A 9,398-nucleotide genomic window follows, 5' to 3' on the forward strand; every position below is an offset into this window, starting at 1 on the left:
ACTTTCCTCTTGTCCTACTATCATGTTCAGCCTTCATTTGGGTTTCAGTAATTCCTCTTGGTTACATTACCCTTGGTCACACCCTACCAGGCCTTCTACACCCTCCTCACCACCCATTTGGATCACTTGTTGTTCCCTTGTTCCTGGGTTTGTTAACACCACTTTCTTCCCCCTCCCCCTCCCATGTCCCTCCCGGAACTGTCAGTCCCATTGCTTTCTCTTCCAGATTGTTCATACAGCCTATCTTATTTAGACATGCCTGCAGAGATAATAATATTCACAAAAACAAGACAGAGAAAAACCAAGCAACAAAAGAAAACAAAGCAACAGCAACAACAAGCCAATGACAAAAAGAAACAAAGCAAAACACAACAACAAGAAAGAAAAGCTTGTAGTTAGTTCAAAGACTCTTCGTTGGCTTTAGGAGTGTTTTCCGGTGGAGTCTGATGGGGCACCAAGCCCTGGCCCCAAAGTCTATTTTTGGTATTCCCTGGAGACTTTGTTGCTCTGTTCTACTTGTTATTATGTTCCCCATGCCCTTAGTGCTTTGCCTTGGGGTGGTGGGATCAGATTGGGTGGAATTCACACACTGTGTCTCCAGTAAGTTTTCATTTAGTAATTTTAATTGCTCTCTTTTTATCAGTTAAGCAAATATATTTAATTACATTTTCATCTTTAAAAAAATAAACATTTTGAAATCACACACAGAGAGTTAGTATGTAAAGTTAATCCTTTGCTGTGGTATAAACTAGAAATAACTTTTTCTTTATATAAAATATGAAATTACTGAATACTTTAATGTTTAAACTTTCCTCCCTGATATCCTTTTATGTCATGTTATATAGATACAAGGAAAATATAGAATTTTAAATTGTGCTATAAAAATTAAACTCACTATCATAATGATGATTATTATTCCTAAATAAAAGGAGAGCTCAATTTTTGTCCAAGTTACATTGAAAAAGAACCCCAAATTGAACAAACTAAATACTACACTTTCATAAGAAGACACGAAGGCAAGTGAGGCCAAACCATTTTGAAAGAGGATAGTGAAAAGGAAATATGTCTTCAAAATATTAGATTTAATTCAAAGCTATCATAATTAATTAATGTGATTCTTTTACAGGGGTGGCCAAAGATACAAAGTAAAGATAAAAGAGTTTAATAATAGTACCTGACATATATGAAAACACTTTTATGTGTATAATTCACCAAATCAAATTATAGAATTTTAGAAGTTATGTGTAATCCTAACCTAAACCTGTTGGGATACTGGTTGCACATTGGCTGCTAACCTTGAGTTCAACAGTTCAAAACCAGCAGCCAGCTCCCTGTTATAAAGAATTATAGCCTGGGAAACTCACAGGGTGACTATAGGTCAGCATCAACTTGATGGCAGTGAGTTTGAGGTTTTTGGTGTTATCTTCAAAAGTTAAATAGCAGTAATCTGTGAAGCAAATAGATTCTTCTCTCTTAAAAAAATAATGTCAAGAAAAATCTTGTTTTTAAGTTATGCAGAATGATATCATATATTCTATGTCTTCAAAATCACAAGAAATTTCACCTTATCTTGCTTAGATCTGTTTTTGTGTTCAGTTGTTTTTACTGAATCTTTGAAAAGTCTATGGTTTTATCCTTTCGTATTCTAATTCCATTGGTTAATGGTAACTTGTGGACAGAACAAGTAGTCTCAAAGGTTATCATAGTCAAAGGAATATAACAAACATACAATTTATTAAAACACCACTCATATATTTAACTGATTTTTGACATAGGAAAGAATGCAGTGATAAAGTATAGTCTTTTCAACAAAAGATGATGAAACAGCTGAATATACATAGGTAAAATTAAAATAAGTTAATAAAGCTAGACATAGAGGTTACACCTTTCACAAAAGTAAACTTAAATAACAGACCTGAATGTAGAATGCAAAACTGTGCTACTTCAACATGATAGCACAGGAGAAGTCTAGGTGACTTTGAGTTTGATAATGAATATTGAAATACAGCAGCAAAATCATGATCCATAAAAGAATAATTTAATAAACTGAATTTCAATTACTTTAAAAAATCTGCTCTGCTAAAGACACTGCTAAGAGAATTAAAAGACAAGAAACAGTCCAGGGGAAAACATTTACAAAAGGCCCTAAATATCCTATAAAAGACATATCCAAGATTGGACACTTAAACCTCAACAATGAAAAATAAGCAATTAATTATAACTCCAATTACAAAGAACAGCCATTCGACCCAGGAAGTTACAGATGTTGTACAAGTATGTGAAATGTGCTAACCACATGGTGTGTCACAATAACACGGCTCCATCAGATTGAGTGTCAATAAGTGTCCTCTAGCCACCAACCTTCCTATCGAGGGTCAAGCAGGTTCCTATTTGCAAGATCAGGGACAAAAATGGGGCAGTACAGATCAATTAGAATGACTAAAATGTCAAATGCCAGCACGGGCTATCCAATCCTAATGAAAAGATCAAACAACAATAATTTCTAGTTGTATTAAAAATGATATGCATGCTTTGAAAAAGTACTTAAAATGTGTTTCAAAGCTCAATATTGGTTTAGTGTATAATCAAGCAATTGAGTTTTCATTCTTTTTAAAAATCATTTTATTGGGGGCTCGTACAACTCATCACAATCCATCCATACATCCATTGTGTCAAGCTCATTTGTACATTTGTTGCCATCAATATTCTCAAAGCATTTGCTTTCTACTTGAGACCTTGGTATCAGCTCCTCATTTTTCCCCTTCCTACCTGCTCCCCCACATGAACCCTTGATAATTTATAAATTATTATTATTTTGTCCTATCTTACACTGTCCAGAATCTCCCTTCACCCACTTTTCTGTTGTCCATCCTCCAGGGAGGAGGTTACATGTAGATTCTGGTAATTGGTTCCCCCTTTCCACTGACCCTTCCACCCTCTCAGTATTGCCACTCTCAGCACTGGTCCTGAAGTGATCATCTGTCCTGGATTCCCTGTGTTTCCAGTTCTTACCTGAACCAGTGTACATCCTCTGGTCTAGCCAGATTTGTTAGAACTGGAATCATGATAGTGGGTGGGAGAGGAAGTGTTTAGGAACTAGAGGAAAGTTGTATGTTTCATTGTTGCTACACTGCACCCTGACTGGCTTGTCTCCATCCAGCAACCTTTCTGTAAGGGATGTCCATTTGCCCACAGATGGGTCTTGGGTCCCCAAACTGCGATCCCCATCATTCACAATGATATGATTTTTTTGTTCTTTGATGCCTCATACCTGATCCCTTATACACCCCGTGATCCCACAGGCTAGTGTGCTTCTTCCATGTGGGCTTTGTTGTTTCTGAGCTAGATGGCCACTTGAATGTATATTAAGTGGAAGAGGCAAGATATTAAAAAGTTAGCTACTATATAATTCTCACTGCAAGACATTGTAGAAAATGAAAATTACAGAGACAGTGACAGTGACTAAACTAATGGCTGCCAACAATTGGAACGGTGGTTATCATGATGACTAGGTGAAGCACAGGTCTCTTCAAAAACAGTACAACTACACACTGCTGTAATCATGCAAATATGGAATTATGCGTAGGTCAAAATCTATTGATCTGTACAACACAAAGAGTGGTTCCTAATGAAAACAACGGGATTTTGTTAATAATCATATTTATATTTGCAATAAATATAATTACAGTGAACCCACCACTTCGCGCTTCTACCTCCGCGGCTTCACTCTATCGCGGTTTTTGTGTAACAGCACCCACTGCCTACACCCGCTCCTTCAGCGGAAAATGACGGCGACCCACCTGTAGAGTACATCCCTTAAGTCATTTCATAGGCTATTGATTACAATATTTGTAAGAACTATGTATAATAATACTGTATGTGAAATATGTAATACTGTAAACTAGATGCCATAAATAATATAATAAATAATAATTGTAACGTCCAAAATGTTTTACTGTATTTTCCCTTTTTCGTTTAATAAATTGGGTAATACGAGTGTAATGGTGACTAAAGGGTGTTTTTGCATGTCCTCTATGCTCTAACTACGAAAATATTTGATTTACAAATAAGGAATCCTACTTCGAGGAATTTAATTTATCACGGTAGGGTCTAGAACCAATTAACCGCGATAAACGAGGGTTCACTGTATATTAATATAGCTATATTAAGTTGTGGCAAACATACCACAATAAATTAACCATACCTGAAACAGTGAGAGAATAAGTGTATATGTGAAAATTCACTGAACATTCTTTAAATTTTTCCGCTAATTTTGCTATGAAAAAATAAAGTATTTATAAAAACTGGAAAAAAAATGAAACAAATAAAATTAAAATGCATTACCGTCTATTTTCAATTAGTGAAATGTGAGGATCCCTACCTATCACTGTCATCTCTAAGTGAAGGATGGAGATACATTTGTTTAGCCTAAATGTGCAACATGTTTTCATTTCCATCCATAGGCTAAAAACAATGATTTCTTGAGATATAACAAATTGAATGAAAATATGTGAAACTCATTTTATTTATTTATAATAAGTCCCTTAAATTTACTGAAAGTTTAAAGAAATAAGAATTTCCAGGATCTTTTACCAGGAATGTGTAAAATTCCTAAATAACAATATAGAATAATAAATTGTGTTGAGGATTTAACTGAAATACTAGAGAAATTTCCTTTTTTTAAATTAAACATTCTATTGGGAGCTCTTACATATATTATAAAAATCCATAATTCAAGTAGATCAAGTATAATTTTACCATTGCTGCCACCATCATTTTCAAAACACTGTATTTCTTCTTGAGCTCTTTGATATCAGCTCCCCTTTATACCCTTCCTCCTCTACTCTACCCCCCAGGAACCCTTATTTTTATATTATATATTATTATTATTTTGCCGAATCAAACACCATCCAATGTATCCCTTCACTTACAATTCTGTTATTTGTTCCCCTCAAGTGGCATTATACAGTCATCATTGTTATCAGCTCCTCTTTTTCCCCATGAAGCCTCCCTTCTTCACATACCCCCTTGATTTCACTCTATTGGCAAGTTCTCATCTGCATGAGAATCATCTTAAGTAAATAGTAAGACAAGACTTTTCCATACCTAAAGGTACTATCAAGATTTAGACAGTAAAGAAGTGTATACAATATAATTTTTCTTTATTGTTTGTTTTAGGTTAGGTTGTCTAAAGAAATAAGTCCAATGACACTCAGCTATGCATAAGAGCTTTATATCAAGAAGTAATTATATACATTGTTATCATTATTTCATATCTTACTCTGTCTGTTGTCTCCCTTCATGCACATTTCTGTTATTCATCCCCTTTGGGGTGGTTGGCTACATAGCCAAACTTGTGATGGGTTCCCCCTTTCTCCCCTTTTCCCTTCCTGAGTCATCCCCCTACCCTCATGATATCATTACTCCCACTACTGTTCCTGAGGGGTTTATCTGTCCTGAATTCCATGTTTCTAGAGCTCTTATCTGTACCAATGTGTGTTCTCTGGTCAAGCCAGATTTGTAAGATAGAACTTGGTCATGGTAGTGGTGGGGAGGAAGCATTCAGGAACTAGAGGAATGATGTGTTTCGTTAATGCTTTACTGCACCTTGATAGAATCATCCCTTCCATATAACCCTGCTGTGAGGGGATATTCAATTGTCTACAGATGGGCTTTGCGTCTCCACACCAAACCCCCTTGCTTACATCCATATAGTTGTTTGTTTTGGATCTTTTGGTACCTGATACCTGATCCCATTGACATCTCTTGATTACAAAGGTTTGTGTGTTTCCATGTGGGCTTATTTGCTTCCCTGCTGGATGGCTGCTTGTTTAACTTCAAGCCTTTAAGACTCCCAGATACTATACCTTTTGATAGCCGGCATTTGCTTATGCACCCATTTTGTTTTCAGCAATTGTGTCAGGCAGGTGAGTATCAAAGATTTATTAGGACAAAGTGTTTCTGTGTTAAGGAAGGCCTTTTGTAGAGGTCTGCTATCTTAATACTTAACATATGGGTGCGGAAGGAAGGAGGAACAAGAGGAGTTCATACCAAGGGCTAAAGTAGAAAATGTTTTGAAAATGATGATGGCAACATATGCACAAATGTGCTTGATACAATTGATGTATGGAGTGTTAGAAGAGCTATAATAGCCTCCAATAAAATAATTTTTAAAATAAAATGAATAATAAAAATAGAAGTAGTTGTATATCAAGAAGACATTCCAGTTCCATACAGCTCTGATCAAGTCTGTCATTAAATTCAATGCTAGTCCACAATTCCTCCTTCAGACTCACTTAGCCACATGCTGGTGACACAAACTAGTGAACAGGGAAGCAAAAAGATCATAGGTCAGTGGGTGCAAATTCACATGCACCTAAAGTTAAAGGACACGTGGCAGTGTGCTTACACAGTTCTTAGAGTCAGTTGAGCACATGGGGCCCTGCCTTGAGGCAAGCAGAATTCCAGCAGGCAGGAATTCTGCAGAGGGGCTGAGAAAGAGCAGTTCCCAGAGTCCCCCAGTTTAATAAAAGGACATGCCACCCCAAGGACATGCCACCAGGCTACTAGTTGATTGACTGGTTAACTGGTCATATTATTTTTCTTAATTGCAATTTTAAAATGTAGCGTCTCTAATAACGATCAGTAGGCTGAAAACAGTTAACATGCATAAATCTTAAAGAAGCACAAACTATTTTGGTGAACCATATATATCAAATTTCCTGGGATATTAAATGAAATAAGAGTAAGACATATACTCTCAGCTATGTAAACTAAACCAGGTATGAAAAATGATGAATTAGATAAAATTTTGAATAGCATCATATTATTTTAAGGAAGTTAAAGCCTCAACTTTAAAACAAAGATAAATGGATACAATATATTCATAGGCTTAAATCAAAATAAAAAATATTAATTATATTGTCATTGTTGTTAGGTGATTTCAAGTTGGTTTTAAAATATATAATACAAAAATTAAATTACCAACAAATTGTATATTTTTTGAATGTATAATTTATTAACAGAATGAGAAAGTTAGAGATTCAAAAGGAAAAGTAGATGAAGTGAAATTCAGCATATGTTCTTGCCTTCACATTTCCTCCAAACTTACACCAGTACTTGGTCAGGGTGTTAAAATACAGGAATGACAAGTTGGATTTGGAGGTGCTATTGGAGTAAAGGTTAGGGCAATATCTGCACAGACGTTCTCAACATGGAGCTTTGAACTAAATGGTTCGTTCGCAACAAGGTCAAAGAGAAATTTTTACCTAACATTGTATTTGCCAGCTATCTGTCTATGTGATTTCATGCAATCACTTAAGAAATTAATAAACTTGCATTTGGCAAGACCAACAAGGAACTGTATGGAGAAAAGGATTTTCAAATGTAAAGATTTCTGACTTCTCCTCTGTCATATAATAGAGATGTTAGAAGATGTTGTAGTGATGGCACGTTGGCCAAAGTCATGGTAGAATACACAATCAATACTGAGTATTAAATACTGTTGTAGACGTTCCAGCAATTTCAAGTGCGAGAAAAGCTGAGAACTTCACGATGATGAAAACCATCAACTTACAGGAGTGCTGATAGCCTTCCAGGCTTCAGATTGAGCTGTTAGCTACAAAGTCAGGGTTTCAACACACTGATGACTCCATGGGAGAAAGATGAGGGTTGATGCTCCTACAAAGTTTTAATATCTCAGAAGCTTCAAGGCGCAGCACTGCTCTGTCCTATAGAGTCACCACGGGCCATAATGAACTCAATAGCAGTTATAGATAATTAGAACAAAACATGTTGCTGAAACTAAATGCATCCTAACACTATGGGTATTTTAATATTTAATTAACTACATCATTTAGTAGGGTGGATTTTTATTAATAGTTATTGATTTTTATTAATAACTATTTACTGATTTACTATAACTGATTTACTATGTTTACATAGTAAAGATTTATTTTCCATTAATAACTATTGATTTTTATTAATAACTATTAATAAAAATCAATAGTTATTAATGGAAAATAAATCTTTACTATGTAAACATAAAAGCTATGGTCAATAAAATAATACTTCATTGTTATTACATGAATATTTAATTCCATAAAATACATGGTGGAAGAATACATTCATATCAGCAGAGTTTGAGTCTGAATTGACTTGACAGCAGTGGGGTTTATTTTGTTGGTTATTATAAGTCCCCCCCAAAAAAACAAAAATTAATGCATTATCATTACTTTCACTCTTTAGTAATAAAGATATATTTAAAATATTATTACTGTGGTTGTTATTAGTTTTGAATCAGTCTCCAACTCATAGAGACTCTATTTTTAATCCACAGTTTCTTCATTCTGATTCCAAACAAATTTCAAAGCCTTTGCCATTGCATCAATTTGAAATCAATGCATCCCAATAATACAGAGTAGAGCTGGCCCACAGTGTTTTCCAAGACTGTGCTTCTTCAAGAAAGCATGAATTTGATTCCCAAAGACATCTGTCTCTTGCAGAGAGGCTGATAGGTTTGAGCTGCAGATTTTTGGGGTAACAGCCAAGTGCTTTAACCATTGTTCCATGAGGAATTCATTGGCTGCTTACTACTGAACAATCAGATTCACACCAGTGGGATAATCTCTTTCTTAAATATATAGACTCATTCTATAGATTCTTGATGCTTTCATTATTGCTAACCTAATGTATTAGCCTTTATGTGATAAATAATGTGAAACATCATTCTAATTCTATAATTAGTTCAACATATACTGCTTTTTGATTTGGTAGAGTTCTAACTTTAGTGTTTAAGGGCTAATAAAAGCAATCATCTACGCATTCACACAGGTAATTTATTTCAACATGTGAATATTACATAACTTAGAAATAGACCAGGTCGGGTGGAACTTCTGCTTTCTGTCGTTTTCCTCTCCTAAGTCTTCCAGAGAGATAGCTGGATGACTGTCTGATAGAGGAAAGAGACTATGTAACATTTAAGTGAATCTTCTAAAATTTTGTAGAATACATAAGAAAGAAATCAATTATGCTTTGACATAGTGATGTATTATTTCCCAGGGCTTATATTGCCTTTTCTATTAAATTTCCTGCATTATCATGCCCAAATTTTCTGGTATGAATGCTCTACTTCAAAGTGTACAGCAAACAAGATTTTTAACTTTGTTTTTGTTCACACTGTTGCAAATAGCTTACTTGAAGAATATCTGTCTGGACTCGGGGGCCAGAGCATGGTACCCCATGGGTCCTGACTGAAGGATACGCTTAAAGATCAAAAATCAGACCTTGATCTATTTACATGTTTTTCTTTCTGTTTAATTTTTTTTTCTTTTAATTAACTTATTCTTCTATGGGTAATTGATTTTCTTTTTTGTTGCCATCGCTGTGTTCTCACTGAT

Source organism: Echinops telfairi, unplaced genomic scaffold, assembly GCF_000313985.2.
Source record: "Echinops telfairi isolate 266 unplaced genomic scaffold, ASM31398v2 ScPeMD7_7420;HRSCAF=8458, whole genome shotgun sequence".
In the NCBI taxonomy this organism is placed as follows: domain Eukaryota; kingdom Metazoa; phylum Chordata; class Mammalia; order Afrosoricida; family Tenrecidae; genus Echinops; species Echinops telfairi.